The sequence below is a fragment of the Lycium ferocissimum genome, chromosome 12 (assembly GCF_029784015.1).
Source record: "Lycium ferocissimum isolate CSIRO_LF1 chromosome 12, AGI_CSIRO_Lferr_CH_V1, whole genome shotgun sequence".
NCBI classification, from domain to species: domain Eukaryota; kingdom Viridiplantae; phylum Streptophyta; class Magnoliopsida; order Solanales; family Solanaceae; genus Lycium; species Lycium ferocissimum.
In genome coordinates, this window is record NC_081353.1 from 22,292,031 (window position 1) to 22,308,503 (window position 16,473).

Below are 16,473 nucleotides of genomic sequence, written 5' to 3' on the forward strand. Positions count from 1 at the left end.
ACTTAAAACTGCTTTGCAAAACTTGATTTAATTTTACTCTTCTCTTTTACTGGTTCGCTAGAGAAAACAAAAAAATTGTAGGATTAGATCAATTTAAAGCCAGAGTTAAAAAGTTTTAAGCCTCAAACTCTTACCTATATTTAGCCGGAAGGAAACATGAGTTGGACGGTTCTGCACATTAACTCAACAAAGTCGCGTGCAAAAATCATAATCAGCGCTGCAGTTTGTTGTTAAAAAGAGAATGGGAGAAATTATTAGATCAAAGCTCCCAAATAAAGGAACTGAAATGTAAAATGTGATTAAATGTAGCTAAACCTGAAAAAGAAGCCACATGACCTGTAGTATTAAACAAGTTCAAGTAGTGGTCTTGATCAGAGCGGCACTTTTTTACATTCATTTATTCATTCTATATCATATAAGTTAAATATCCTTTTTTAAAAACAAAATTATCTCACTGTCATTTTGTTCCTTTATCAAGATTCTCATACAATTATAAAACTGCATAATCAGATTGTACTACAATCTTATAAAATGTTAAGTATGAGATTGCACATCCCCTTCGCGACCAAAACTTTGAAACTATATACATCTTTTTTGGCTTTTTCGGTTTTGGTTAGATGGCAATGCCCATTCCAAAACCATTTAGTTTTTCCTCGTACAAATTCATATTTATGTTTATTTAAACCTTAGAAATGCCAAAATCTGTTTATTCACATTGACAGCTCTAACTGGTTGGCCGGTGCCTGGACATGTGATATAATAATCATCTCTCTTCATCTCAAATTATATTTTCAACCTTTCAAATTCAAATCCTTGAATTTTTCACTTTCAGTGCTGCACCCGTGTCGACACGTGGGTGTGGGTGTGGAATCCTAATAACTAGCTGTTGTTGTAAAATCAACAATATATCAAACGAAGAAAGCAAGAACAATAAAGTGACAAAGAACAGGAGAGAATTTCTTATTTCTTCCAAGTATCAAGTGTGTTTCATATCACATTCCATGCCTCTATTTATACAATTACATAAAGGTAGGGTTACAAAAGGAATGTCTTAAAAGACATTAATCACTGACATAATGGGAAGGATCATGGATGAAGTTGTGGAGGCGTGGGAGGTTATGGCATTAAAAATTTGAGAACATGGAGGTGGAACATAATGGTGAAGAGTAGTCGAGGGACTACATGGACATCCACATTAATATATTTCATAACACTCCAAATAAATGACTACTTGAATTGGGGTTTTGATCATAAAGATTCAACTGACCTGTAAAAAGTGGGCCTAACCCTTGGGGATGCGGTAATACATCTAAGAAATTATTCCATCGAACGGACTCCCCTCCCCTTGATGTCAATAGATGATGTGCCTTGTTAAAACCTTACTATGAAAAGCCAGTGGGAAAAAAATCTCATTGAAGGAAAAAGAGTACACATATCTTGTAATACGCATTGCTTGTTGCCTCGTTAAAAACCTTGCAAGGAAAACCCAGTGGGACAAAACATCGGCTAAGGAAAAAAGAGTAGAGCGTGTATTAAACTCCCCCTGATTAAAATATCACTTCATTCTTGGAGACGACGCATCCAAATCTTGTATACCAGCTTCTCAAAGGTCGAGGTTGGTAATGCTTTAGTGAACATATCCGTCAAATCATCAATCGAGTGTATTTTGTTGAACATCTATTTCACCGTTCTGTTGAAGATCATCTCTGGAAAAGAACTTTGATGAAATATATTGTATCTGTCTCCTTTGTTATGTCCTTCTTTAACTTGAGCTATGTTAGCTTCGTACAATATTGTTGAAATCTTCATTTTCAAATAAAAGTCACACAACTGCATGTGTTGAGTTGTTGATCCCACCCAGATACATACCTGTCTTGCTTTATAAGTTACTATTATCTTGGCAGAACTTGAATAGGTATCAATATACATAACCAACAAAACCTTGATAATATTTGTTAGGATAAACAAATTTATATCCATAAGTTCTTTTGCAGTATGCAATCCAATATACTCATCATTTCTTGAGGTCAAAATGATTTTTATTTATATCTAGCGACATCACAATCATTGAGGTACTCAATGGAATCACTTTAAAACCTTTTAAATCCTTCAAGGATTTTCATATAAACTTCACTGTCTAGCTAGACATGACAACAATTTATTATACATATTCAAGTTTTTCATGTATTGGCAGACTTGAAGAAACCTCATTGCATCCACCACAGGAGAACATACCTCCATACAATAATGCCAGGATTTTTGCAAAAGACTTCTATGCCACAAGGCACAAGTTGTACTTTATATCTTACGACTGTATTTTTCATTTTACTTTTTGCACAATAATCCAATCCATTTGTACCCCACTAGCATTATACCTTGAGGTCCTTGGACTATAGGTCCAAAACATCACTTTTCCAAGTGAAACAAATATACTTGAACTGCATATTTTATTTGGCCAATCATTATATCTATCCATATTCTTTGACAGATTTGAATTCAAGATCCTCATCACCATTTATAATGTTTAGCACTACATTATTTCAAAGATACCGTCAACAGGCAGTTGATATCAGTTCCAATACGACATAACTTATCGAGATCTCTTTATTTTTCATCATTTTTAGGTACCTGAACCTAACCAAGGGTTTTATGAAGTGCTATGTTTTGGTGCTCTTTTAAAGCACTTGCCTCATTATTATGACCATCTTGATCATTTGCTTCTCTCCTTCTTTGTGACACCTCGAAAAAATTTCCGTTGATGCACAGTGAATAGACTAACGAAGAGCACGAAGTATACGATGTTTCGACAATTGAAAAATAGCATTTGATGATTCTAATTGAGATTTCAAAAACATTCGAGGTAAGGGAAAAAAGTTGCCAAGAAAAGACAAGGTATACGTTATGTATCAGAAAGGATCTACGAGTACCAAGTTAATGATGATTTATGATGCTTTGGAGAAGAGTTATAACGTCCCTTAGATAGTTAACGAAGTGTTAAACAAGTGTTAAGAAGGTTCCATAAGGATTGGAGATCGGACGAAACGACGGAATCCAATTCAGGGAAATGGAGTTATACGACCACTTATACGGTCCGTATAACTTTATACGGTCCGTATAAGGGGTCCGTATAACTCCCAGCAGGGATATGAATTTCTAGTTGGCGAACCACGGCCACTAATACGGGCCGTACAATATTGTACGGACCGTATAAGTGTTCGTATAGTACCCGACGGGCTGATTTTTAGTTTTTGTATAAATAGATGCCTTGGGTTCATTTACTTCATTTTTCATCTTTGGAAAGTATTGAGAGCTCAAAGCCCTTCTCTAAGCACATTCCACTCAAGTCCAAAAGAACACAAAGATCAAAAGGCTAGAATCAAGTGTTTATGTGTTAGAAAGCTTCCAAGGGTTAGAAGACTACAAGAAATCCAAGTAAAGGTGAAACTAGGGTTTTGCTCAAGTGAGGTGTTTCCACCCAAGGTTCATTCCTATACCATCTAAGGTAAGTTTTATGGTATTTCCATGTTATTTAAGGCATTGAAAAGTTGAAACACTTGGATTATATAAGGAAATAGAAAATGGGTCATGAATGTAGGAATAGTGTCACTTTTGAGTAAATGTTTGGATTGAGTCATGATTTTTGATACGTTATGATTATAATCATGTTATATATGATATTGAGAACATGGGATAGACGTTGTATATAAATGGATGTAATCATGTGTTATGACCATGAATATGGATGGTTGGAAGTGAATTGAGAAGTAAGGATAATGTAGGTGAATAAAGGCTATTGTTATGATGTTGTGAATGTTATTATTGATATTTGGGAGTTGATATATGATATGGAGGAAGTAGTATAAATAAAGGAGATCTTTGTCTAATTTTTTCTAGCTTTAGTCAAGTATACTAAGCTATCGATTTTCTAATGTTAGTATAACTCTAATGAAGGTAGAAACGTGAGCATTGAAGGAGAACGTGCAAGTGATAGAATAATTGAACGGAAAGGTATTTAAGGCTAACCCTTCTTTCATAAGGCATAGTTCTTTGGCCAAACATCTATTCTTCTATGAGTCTATGATATCCTCCAAATGATTCTATCTTTAAAAACTACTAAGCTCATGATTCTCGATATGTTGCAATTGTACTAAGGTCCTTATATGATGAGTAATCCTCTAGGGATAGACGTAATGAACGATGATATACATATATATGTATGTATATATACATATATATATATATATATATATATATATATATATATATATATATATATATATATATATATATATATATATATATATATATGTATACATACATATACGTACATATATGTACATATATATATATATATATACATATATATATATATGGAATGTAAATGAGTACGGATACGAGTACGGATATGGACATGGATATATGTACATAATCACGCGTTAGGAATGGAAAGTCCCTATGAAAAGCAAGTAAGTACCATGACGATGATACTGTTATCTCCCATGCTATGCTATTTCATATGTTATCTATTATGCTTTCATATTGATGTTGATCATGCTTTACATACTCGGTACATTCTTCGTGCGACGTCCTTTTGTTTGTGGACGCCCCGCGTCATGCCCGTGGGTGGCCGGGGAGACACTTGATCCATAGCTTCATTTCACAGGGACTACATAGCGGAGCTCCATTTCATTCGGAGCTACAGCTTTTGGTACTTATTCTTTTGTGTACATATTTATGGGCACGGCGGGGTCCTGTCCCGCCTATAGGATATGACATACTCTTCTTAGAGGCTCGTAGACATGTGTATATGGGTAGATGTGTTTGGCCTTGTCGGCCTATATTTTGGATATTATTTTGTTAGCCTCGTAGGCTTATGTACGTTGATATGGGCATAGCTGCTAATAATGATGTAAATGTATTGTTGCCCAATGGGATTAGTATGATTGATGAATGAAAAGTATGATTTAGCTATGTGGCTCACCTAGTTGTAAATGAGAAAGTATGATAAGAGGTGCTCGGGTGGGTTAGCACCGGGTGCCCATCGCGGCCTTCCGGTTGGGTCGTGACAAAAGTGGTATCAGAGCATTTCTGTCCTAGGGTGTGTCTACGAGCCGTGTCCAGTAGAGTCTTGGTTATGGGTGTGTTGCGCGCCACACTTATACATAGAGTACATAAGAGGGCATTTTAGGAATGAATGACCTTCTTTCTTCATAAGAATCATGCGATAGAGCTATGATATAAGAACTTCTTGTTCCTTAACCGTGTGTTATGTATTACAGAGATGCCTGTAACGATCAAGGCTACGGCAGCCCAAAAGGACAAGACAGTGGCAGAAAAGCGGGCTGAAAGAGCACCGCCACCAGTAATAGAGGAAAGTAAGTCCCAGAATGCGGCTCAATCTCAGTCCTCCCATTCAGTGCCTATTCCAGAGGAGCGTGAGGGAGCCTCAGCCCCAGCTTCAGCACCTCCTGCCCCTCCACCGGATGCTGCAGGCCAAGATGTAAAAGAGGCCATTCACTTGCTTACTCAATTGGTTCGCCGGACTCGGCGGCAAAGTATGGGGGCGGGTGATAGGGGCTGTTAGTGCAAGGGCCCGTGATTTTATTAGCTTGAACCCTCCGAAATTCTTTGGATCAAAGCGGATGAGGACCCTCGAACTTTATTAATGGTATGTTGAGGACACTTCGGTTGATACATGCTTCGGACACCGAATCAGTGGAGTTAGCATCCTATAGATTGAGGGATGTTGCGGTCCATTAGTACACGGTTTGGATAGCTTCACGGGGAGCCAATTCGCCTTCCCCGGTATGGCAAGAATTTGTAGATGCTTTCCTCCGACATTATTTTCCTCTAGAAGTTCGGCGAGCTAGAGCCAATAAGTTCTTAAATTTGAGGTAAGGAAGCATGAGTGCTCTAGAGTATAGTCTTTGCTTCAATTCCTTGGCTAAGTATGCTTCGGCCATGGTAGCGGATATGGGTGACTGGGTGCACCGATTTGTGAAGGGCCTAGGGCCACATTTGATGGATAGGTGCTTGATTGCATCCCTTCAGGACAATATGGACATTTCACATATCAAGCCCATGCTCAAAATTTAGAAGAAAGCCTACAACAACAAAGAAGTGAACGTGAGCATGATAGAGGGTATAACAAGAGGGCTAGATCTTCGGGTCCGATGAGTGAGCATAGAGGCAGGCACAGACAACAGTTTTTGAGGCATTCAGGCCATTCTATGACTAGTGCGCCTCCACGGTTTTCAGGCCAGAGATTTGATAGATCTACTCTCATCCGGGCCGAGTCGAGCTTTACGGGATCTCGGTTCGGGGTGATTCGGGTCAGGCAAGGCCACCCGTACCACGATGTTCCCAGTGTGGGAAGCTACATTGGGGTCAGTACCGATTGGGTTTGGAGGTTTGCTATTCATGTGGTCGGCCAGGCCATATTATGCGAGATTTCCCTTCAGTTGGTGGCAGAGGTAGGACCCAGCCTTCAGGGTCGGTAGCCGGATCTTCATCATCTATACGCCCTATGGGGCCAGGTTCACATGCAGCAGTCGGCCATGGTAGAGACAGAGGGAGAGTCTCCAGTTCTAGCGGTCCTCAGCACCGTATTTATGCTTTGGCTGGACACCAAGATCTTGAGTCTTCTCCCGATGTTGTGGTATATTATCGGTATTTTCTCATCATGTATATGCTTTGATAGATCCGGGCTCCCATTGTCATATGTTACTCCGTATATTGCGGGTCGATTTAGAGTCAACCGAGTCGATCAAACCTTTTGAGGTGTCTACACCGTTGGTGAATCGGTAATAGCTAGCGAGTATATAAACCTGCATAGTTGTGATTTGTGACCATCATACTATGGTTGACTTACATGAGTTAAAAATGGTGGATTTTGATGTTATTATGAGCATGGATTGGTTGGCTTCTTGCTACGCCAATGTTGATTGTAGAATGAAAATGGTTCGTTTCCAATTTTCGGGAGAACCAGTTTTAGAATGGAAAGAAAATACTGCGTCACCAAAAGGTAGGTTTATTTCCTATCTCAAGGCAAGGAAAATGATCACAAAAGGTTGCATTTATCATCTAGTGCGAGTTCAAGATGTAGAAGCTAAACCACCGACTCTTTAGTCAGTTCACGTAGTGAATGAATTTCCGGATGTGTTCCTGGAAGAGCTTCCAGGCCTCCTCCGGAAGTGGGAGATTGATTTTGCTATTGATGTGTTGCTAGACACCAAGCCTATATCTATTCCTCCTTATAGAATGGCTCCTGCAGAATTGAAAGAGTTGAAGGAGCAATTGAAAGACTTGCTTGAGAAAGGCTTTATTAGGCCCAGTTCATCCCCGTGGAGAGCACCCGTATTATTTGTCCGAAAGAAAGATGGCTCCTTGAGAATGTGCATTGATTATCGGCAAGCCCAATAAGTTGACGATTAAGAATAAATATCCTCTTCCAAGGATTGATGACTTATTTGACCAATTACATGGCGCCAAATAGTTTTCAAAGATAGATTTGAGATCCGGGTATCATTAGGTGAGAGTTAGGGAGAAAGATATCCCTAAGACAGCTTTCGAAACAAGATATGGCCATTTTGAGTTCCGGGTGATGTCATTTGGGCTAACTAATGCACCGACAGTGTTTATGGATTTGACGAATGATGTGTTCAGGCCATTCCTAGATTTATTCGTGATTGTATTCATCGATGACATCTTGGTGTATTCTAGATCCGAGGCAGAACATGCGGATCATTTGCGTACTGTCCTTAGAGTTCTTCAAACTCGAGAGTTGTTTGCAAAATTTTCTAAGTACGAGTTTTGGTTGAACTCAGTGATATTTCTGGGGCACATTGTTTCAGCCGATGGTATTCGGGTAGATAGTCAAAAGATTGAGGCCGTGAAGACTTGGCCAAGGCCTATGGAGCCCACGGAGGTTCGTAGCTTTCTGGGCTTAGCAGGTTATTACAGGAGATTTGTTGAAGGTTTTTCTTCTATTTCTGCACCATTTACAAAGCTGACCCAGAAGTCAGCAAAGTTTCAATGGACAGATGCTTGTGAACGTAGTTTCCAAGAGCTAAAAGATAGATTGACTTCTGCCCCAGTCCTGACACTTCCAAAGGGATTGGAAGGTTATGTTGTTTATTGCGATGCTTCAGGCGTTGGGCTAGGCTGTGTATTGATGCAACATGGTAAGGTGATTGCGTATGCTTCAAGGCAATTACGAAAACATGAAAAGAATTATCCAACCCATGACCTTGAATTGGCTGCAGTGATTCATGCATTAAAGATGTGGAGACATTACTTGTATGGTGTTCATGTGGATATTTACACGAATCATAAGAGCCTTGATATATCTTGCGAGAAAGAGTTGAATTTGCGACAACGACAATGGTTGGAGTTGCTAAAAGATTTTGATGTCGATATGCGTATCATCCGGAAAAGGCAAATATTGTGGCCGATATCTTAGCCGTAGATCCATGGGAAGTTTGTGTGATGTACGACCGGAAAAGAGAAATGGCTCGTGAGCTCAGGCAGTTAGCTAGCCTAGGAGTTCGAGTAGTGGACTTAGGTAGAAGGGGGACTACCATTCAGAATTCAGCAGTCTCGTCGCTAATAGTGAAAGTGAAAGAGCGACAATACGAAGATCCCATGCTAAGGCATTACAGAGATGCACTCCCTTAGAAGGAGAATTCATCATTTGAGATCTCAGGAGATGGAGTTCTCCGATCTTAGGGAAATAGAGATTATGTGTTCACGATGTGGCGGGGTTACGCCACCGAGATATTGGGGAAGCCCATTGTTCCCTTTATTCTGTCCACCCCGGAGCAACAAAAATGTATCATGATCTTAAGTCTATGTATTGGTGGAATGGGATGAAGAAAGATGTAGCGGAATTCGTAGCTCAATGTCCTAATTGTCAACAAGTGAAAATCGAGCACCAAAAGCCGGGCAGATTGTTGCAAGCTATAGAAATCCCAACTTGGAAGTGGGAAGTAATTAACATGGACTTCATTACAGGCTTACCCCGTTCTCGATGTAAGTATGATTCTATATGGGTGATTGTGGATAGACTCACGAAGTCAGCTCATTTCTTGCCAGTCAGAACGACATATGTGGCAGAAGATTATGCAAAGCTTTATGTTAAAGAGATAGTGCGACTCCATGGTGTTCCAGTATCTATTATCTCAGATAGAGGAACTCAGTTTACAGCTAATTTTTGGAAGTCCTTCCAAGAGAGTTTAGGGACTCATGTGAGCCTTAGCACGACATTTCATCCACAGACTGATAGACAAGCTGAACGTACTATTCAAACTCTTAAGGATATGTTACGGGCGTGTATGTTAGATTTTGGAGGAAATTGGGATGATCACTTACCCCTTATTGAGTTTGCTTATAATAATAGTTATCATTCTAGCATTCAAATGGCACCGTACGAGGCTTTATATGGGCGAAAGTGTAGATCCCCAATTGGGTGGTTTGAAGCAGGAGAGACTAAATTGATGGGGCCAGACTTGGTCCAGCAAGCCATAGAGAAAGTTAAGCTCATACAAGATCGGTTATTAGTAGCCCAAAGTCGTCAAAAGTCATATGCAGATAATCGTCGAAGGGACATAGAGTTCCAAGTGGAAGATTAGGTATTCTTAAAAGTGTCACCAATGAAGGGTGTAATGAGATTTGGCAAAAAGGGGAAGTTAAGCCCCCGATACATTGGGCCTTATGAGATTATGCGCAAAGTAGGCAAAGTGGCTTATGAATTAGATCTACCTCCTGATTTGGAGCCAGTTCACGATTTTCCATGTTTCGATGCTTCATAAATGTGTTGGAGATCCTACTCGGATTGTGCCAGTAAATGATGTTCAAGTGATAGAAGAGTTGACTTATGAAGAAGTACCCATTGCCATATTAGATAGGTCAGTACGGAGGCTTAGAAACAAAGAAGTGTCCTCAGTTAAGGTTTTGTGGAGAAATAATAACCGAGAATAAATGACATGGGAAGCGGAAGAAATTATGAAATCCAAGTACCCGCACTTATTTCAGCCCCCGGAAGAGATCCAAGATGAGACATCAAGATCATAAGTTATGTATGTTTTCTTTTTATGCATTTGGGTCGTGTGTGGCCAAATTCTATTGCTATTATGTTGTGGTCCTGTGAGGCATTGTTATTATGAGATGTTGTGACAGGATGGTAGTGCCATATTACAAGGGAAACTCTAGCGAAATTTTCATAGAATTCCCGAGACCTTAACATTCGAGGACAGATGTTCTTAAGGGAGGAAAAATGTGACACCTCAAAAAATTTTCCGTTGATGTACAATGAATAGATGAACGAAGAGCACAAAGTATACGATGTTTCGATAAGTGAAAAATAGCATTTGATGATCCTAATTGAGATTTCAAAAACATTCGAGGTAAGGGAAGAAAGTTGCCAAGAAAAGGCAAGGTATACGTTATGTATCGAAAAGGATCTACGAGTACCAAGTTAATGATGATTTAATGATGCTTTGGAGAAGAGTTATAACGTCCCTTATATAGTTAATGAAGTGTTAAACAAGTGTTAAGAAGGTTCCATAAGGATTGGAGATCGGACGAAACAACGGAATCCATTTCAGGGAAATGGAGTTATACGACCACTTATACGGTCCGTATAACTTTATACGGTCCGTATAACTCCCAGCAGGGAGATGAATTTCTGGTTGGTGAACCACGGCCACTTATACGGGCCGTACAATATTGTACGGACCGTATAAGTGTCCGTATAGTACCCGACGGGCTGATTTTTAGTTTTTGTATAAATAGATGCCTTGGGTTCTTTTACTTCATTTTTCATCTTTTGCAAGTATTGAGAGCTCAAAACCCTTCTCTAAGCACATTCCACTCAAGTCCAAAGGAACATAAAGATCAAAAGGCTAGAATCAAATGTTATGTGTTAGAAAGCTTCCAAGGGTTAGAAGACTACAAGAAATCCAAGTGAAGGTGAAACTAGGGTTTTGCTCAAGTGAGGTGTTTCCACCCAAGGTTCATTCCTAAACCATCTAAGGTAAGTTTTATGGTATTTCCATGTTATTTAAGGCATTGAAAAGTTGAAACACTTGGATTATATAAGGAAATAGAAAATAGGTCATGAATGTGGGAATAGTGTCACTTTTGAGTAAATGTTTGGATTGAGTCATGATTCTTGATACGTTATGATTATAATCATGTTATATATGATATTGAGAACATGGGATAGACGTTGTATATGAATGGATGTAATCGTGTGTTATGACCATGAATATGGATGGTTGGAAGTGAATTGAGAAGTAAGGATAATGTAGGTGAATAAAGGCTATTGTTATGATGTTGTGAATGTTATTATTGATATTTGGGAGTTGATATATGATATGGAGGAAGTAGTATAAATAAAGGAGATGCTGTCCAATTTTTTCTAGCTTTAGTCAAGTGTACTAACTATCGATTTTCTGATGTTAGTATAACTCTAATGAAGGTAGAAACGTGAGCATTGAAGGAGAACGTGCAAGTGATAGAATAGTTGAACGGAAAGGTATGTAAGGCTAATCCTTCTTTCATAAGGCATGGTTCTTCGGCCAAACATCTATTCTTCTATGAGTCTATGATATCCTCCAAATGATTCTATCTTTTAAAGCTACTATGCTCATGATTCTCGATATGTTACGATTGTACTAAGCTCCTTATATGATGAGTAATCCTCTAGGGATAGACGTATTGAAGGACAATAGTAATGATGCTAAAGATGCCCATGAGCTTTTATGTATATGTGCCTATGTATGGCTACTATGAAACCCCGAGCCATATGGCCGGGTAGAATAGATATGTATGTATGTGTATATATATATATATATATATATATATATATATATATATATATATATATATATACGCACACACATGTATTGTTGCCCAATGGGATTAGTTGGGTACGGATAACCCTGAGCCTTGGTAGGGCTAGGTATGTATGACCCTGAGCCTTGATAGGGCCAGGTATGTGAAACACCGAACCTTCAGGGTCGGGTATGCTATGTATATGATATGAATACGACTATGCTATGAACATAGAAATGCTATGAATATGAATATGTGAATGAATACGAGTACGAATAGAAATATGACTACGAATACGAATATGGTTATGGAATGTAAATGAGTACGGATACGAGTACGGATATGGACATGGATATATGTACAGAATCACGTGTTAGAAATGGAAAGTCCCTATGAAAAGCAAGTAAGTGCCATGACGATGATACTGTTATCTCCCATCCTATGCTATTTCATATGTTGTCTATTATGCTTTTATATTGATGTTGATCATGCTTTAAATACTCGACATAAGGTCGGTTCCGATTGTATTATGGAATGCGATGTCCTTTTGTTTGTGGACGTCATGAGGAAACATAAAATGGGCATAAGACATCAATTCATATGCTTTTGGAATCCGTCATCATTCATGTGAAATCGAAAGAAATAGCTCAACATTCTCATGTCGCATTGAAATTATAAACTTGATCCTTTATAGCTTTATTTCACGGGGACTACATAGCGGAGCTCCATTTCATTCGAAGCTACGAGCTTTTGGTACTTATTAGAGACTTTTGTGTACATATTTATGGGCACGGCGGGGTCTGTCCCATGGAAACATTTATATAGGATATGACATACTCTTCTTATGCCTTGGCTCGTAGACATGTGTATATGGGTAGATGTGTTTGGCCTTGTCGGCCTATATTTTGAATATTATTTTGTTAGCTACTCGTCACTTCCAAATTTATGTACGTTGATATGGGCATAAATTGCTAATAATTATGTAAATGTATTGTTGCCTTAAATTTACAATAGGATTAGTATGATTGATGAATGAAAAGTATGATTTAGCTATGTGGCTCACCTAGTTGTAAATGAGAAAGTATGATAAGAGGTGCCCGGGTGGGTTAGCATCGGGTGCCCGTCGCGGCCCTCCGGTTGGGTCGTGACATTCTTCAAGGAGTTTTATCTTTGGAACCGATCGGTCTATCGCCATACACTCCTGTCCTTTAAGGACTTTAATTCTAATTGGAATTAGAACATTTGCATCTGGAATATAATATTCACTTGTGGGTCAATAAATGCGTCAGGCTGTACTGTCACGACCTAAGTTACCGATCGTGCGGGCACCTACTTTATTATCACTAGTAGGCGAAACCCTCACCCGTTAACCCTCTAATCAATAGCCAATTTTAACTTCTTAAATCATTTATACTTAAACAATCAATGAACACGTGAATGAAGAAATAGTCTACCAAATCATAAATAATAAATAGTACAAGTGCACAAGTCTTAACTATTACATCCCCAGAATCTAAAAGTCATCGTACAAGGACTCTAACTAACAATGTCTAAATAATGAAGTATATTTCAAATATAATAACAAATAATGTCTAGAATGAAATTAGACATCTGGAAAGAGAGATCTTCAGGTGGCATGTCATGGGTAGAAGCTCACTCTCGGATTTGATCGAGCGAACTAGCTTCAAGCTAGAGATGTAGTCTAGATGAAATCTCTGGAACACAATTTGCACTCAAAAAGGATGCAACAAGGTAGTATCGGTACAAACACTATGTACCGGTAAGCATCATAGGCCGTCTAAGATTAGTTCACGCATATAAGTATAAAATCAACAAGATAAACAGATAGACACTTAATACTTAAATCCAAGTCACATAATATCCCATAACAGAGTCACATCCTAAGATGAAGCTTCTAAACCACAAGTCTATCAAGTTTCAATAATCTCACCTGATAATCACAAGTCTAAGTTTCGACCCTAGGTAGAGTCACTAACCCACAATTTAACTCAGTCAATGATCATATTTATATCACAATAAGCATTCAACATCCATACCAAAATTAGAACCAACCGAGCATATCATAATGTAGAATAAAATGTGATGATGTACAATGCAAAATATAATGATATGCGATGCAATGCAATGTAATGGCCAATCACTCAAATTGTACACACATACTAATTGATGTCATTGCTCAGTAGTCATGAACTGCAGGGGACCCATGGTGTCCATGTACCACTCGTTCCGGAATCCTCCTCAGACCCGAGCCATAAATCCTCCTCTCCAAAACGAACCTCGGACGCGGGCCATATCAATGTATCCCTCATTTCCGAAATGAACCTTGGACCACGAGCTCATATCTAGGTCATATCCTCACCCCCGGTCAAATGTGCCTTTTTATATATATAGTAACACTGTCACATCACTCTCAATGGTCAATTCATTAAGTACCATGTATCAAATAGTATCATAAGTTCAACAAGAAGATTATATTAACTTCTTCACTAATTTCACATCACAATGTATGTCTCAACATATTCCAGTTCATTAGTATTTATGGACTATGAACAATTAGCAATATCAATGTCAAACACAAGGCATCATGCCACAAGTCTTTCATGAATCGTTTCTGAACCATTTCCATCATGTATGAGTGTATGAATGCATAAATGAGTGTAAACATGGTAATTCAATACAATCCAATAAAGCAACAATGAAGGTACAAGTCACAAAGCCACAAGTCATATCAAGACTTGGATGAACTCAACCATGAAATGAATCATACAAACCGTCTCAACCAACATACGAGTCTATGTCCCTCTTTTTACTTCCTCATATAGCAAGTACGCCTCACAACTAGGTCTTGTATCGCCAAGAAGCTCTACTTTTCTATATATTATCATTGACAGTAAATCATATACCAAGTTTTCATCAATGTACCGTCATAAGTTTATATCAACATTCAAGTCTAAACTCATTATCCTTCCTTTCTTCGATGATACATGTCACAATAAGAGAGAACTGAGTACAACACGATAATTTAGGTAATAAGTCTAATCACAACAATAGGGCAACAATCCACCATCAACAACAATCAACATAATAGAAATCCATCCCGAATCGCCACAGTATGAATACAACTACCCCTCATATTTCAGTAAATAAAGTAATGGCGACGAGCCCACAAAATCAGAAGTCATACCAACCTAGATAATATCCAGCCAAACACCATGTTCGAAGATCTAATCATGCTTTCTCCCATCAATTCTACACAATACATATGTTTCGCTAATCAAAGTCTAACTAAAGTAAGCCATAACCTACCTCAAATGCAGAATAGGAGCCACGAACTACTCCACACGAGTCTTCTATTTCTGAAGCTCCTCATAACGGTCAAAGTCTAATAATATGATGCTAAGTAAGCAACAAACCATGTATTTAAACAAGAATAACAATTTGGGGAAGAAGACCCACTTACTTCTACCCGCTTTTAATGGATGAAACCATCCTTTAATGGTGAATTTATCATAACTTCTATCTCTATAATCATTAGCCTTCAATTCATGGATTTCTAATCAATTTTACCCTTTCTAATAGATTTTAGAACAAAGCTTCCATTTTTATTAGAACCCTAGTATCAACATGCAATTTCAACCATAAGAAATCAAATTCCTTTCCTATAAAGTGATAATCTATACTCCTAGATGATTAATCAACAACAAAATCAACAACCCACCAATTATTTAAGAGTTTACTAATTCTAGGGTTCTAGAATTTTCACCCACCATTGATGGACCTTAAACTAATCATGGAACTTGAAGAAGAAAGGAAAAGGAACAAATAAAGGTGGAGACTTACCCTCCAAGATGCTTTCACCAATGAATGGATTGAATTTTCCCTCTTTTTCTCTTGAAAACTGACTTTGGAATAATGGGTAGGAGTTGGGGGATTAAAATAGGGCATTCTGCCCCCCGTCGGCCACTGTAACTGCCAGTTGGTCGCTGTAGCGGTACCTCTATAGCGGTCCCTTGGTCGCTGCCAGTGGCCAGCTGGAACAGTCCGCACTAAAATGGTCATATCTCCCTCATACGGAGGCAGAAAGCGACGATTCTTTTTGCTATGGCTTCGTAATTTCGATACGAATCTAATTATTCAAACCTTACTCAAAACAAAGGTCGGATGATCAATATGAAGCCATTTCTATCCACAGACCTCCGGCAAAAACACCGAATACGAGCACGACAAAACCCAAACCCATTTGAAGCTCTTCGGAACCTCACCAAAACTTGTGGATAAGTTCAAAATCATCATAATAACATTTTGGAACTTCCAAAATATTGACACGGGGTCATCCTAACCCGACGTTGACCGTGGTCAACTCTAATTTGCTAACTTAAATAGCTTCTCAATCAATGACTCAATTTACACTCAAACCTTGCGGAAACCAACCCAATGACTTCATTAAGTCATAGATCATACTAACGGGACTTGGGGAAGGGTCAATAAGGGTCCAAGCACTATAACGACTAAACGGGTCGTTACAATTACTTAACTTGAATTATCCTTTCAACGAGGATCATACCAGTGGTAATTCATTACATACACCTTATTTTCCAGCCGCTTATCATCCCTCCT